The 746-nt window shown below is 45.2% G+C and overlaps 1 long non-coding RNA gene across 1 annotated transcript in view; it reads left to right on the top strand.

Moving 5' to 3' along the window:
- LOC105534024 overlaps window positions 1-746 on the top strand; it is a 95,822-nt gene that overhangs the window by 9,160 nt on the left and 85,916 nt on the right. The gene's annotated exons all lie outside the window — the stretch shown is intronic.

The following is a 746-nucleotide window of genomic DNA, read 5'->3' as shown; positions in this document are numbered from 1 at the left end:
GGCCAGGATGGTCTTGAACTCCTGACCTCAAGTGATCTGCCCACCTTGGCCTCCCAAAGTGCTGGGATTACAGGCGTGAACCACCATGTCCGGCCTACTTTTTTTTTTTTTTTTTTTTGAGCTAGGCTCTCTGTTTCCCAGGCTGGAATGCAGTGGCACAATCATAACTCACTGCAGCCTTGACTTCCTGGGCTCAAGTGATCCTCGTATCTCAGTCTTCCTAGTAGCTGTGACTGCAAGTCTGTAGCACCACGCCTGGCTAGTTTTTTTTGTAGAGGCAAGCTCTCACTATGTTGCCCAGGCTAGTCTTAAATTCCTGGCCTCAAATGAACCTCCCACCGTGGCCTCCCAAAATGCTGGGATTACAGGCCTGAGCCACCATCCTGGCTCCTTGTGAGATTTCTGGGCTAGAGAACCCAGCCTCTGTATGCCTCATTTTCTGACCTACAGGACTGCAAGAAGTTTAATGTCTATTGTTCAAAACTGTTAAATTTGCAGTAATTTGTTATGCAGCAATAGAAAACTAATATACATACTGAAAAGTTGGTAATAATTCCTCTCAGTGACCAAGTTTTTGTGGGAAAGGTTTTAACTATAAATTCAATTTTTAAAGGAGTTCTGCTTCCAGTATGGTAGTGTAAACCCTTTCAGATAATTCTCCCACTGCTTAAAAAACAGTAACAGGGCTGGGCATGCTGGCTTATGCCTGTAATTCCAGCACTTTGGGAGGCCAAGACAGGCAGATC

The sequence above is a fragment of the Mandrillus leucophaeus genome, unplaced genomic scaffold (genome assembly GCF_000951045.1).
Source record: "Mandrillus leucophaeus isolate KB7577 unplaced genomic scaffold, Mleu.le_1.0 Scaffold13, whole genome shotgun sequence".
NCBI lineage: Eukaryota > Metazoa > Chordata > Mammalia > Primates > Cercopithecidae > Mandrillus > Mandrillus leucophaeus.
This window is presented reverse-complemented; position numbering and strand designations above follow the sequence as displayed.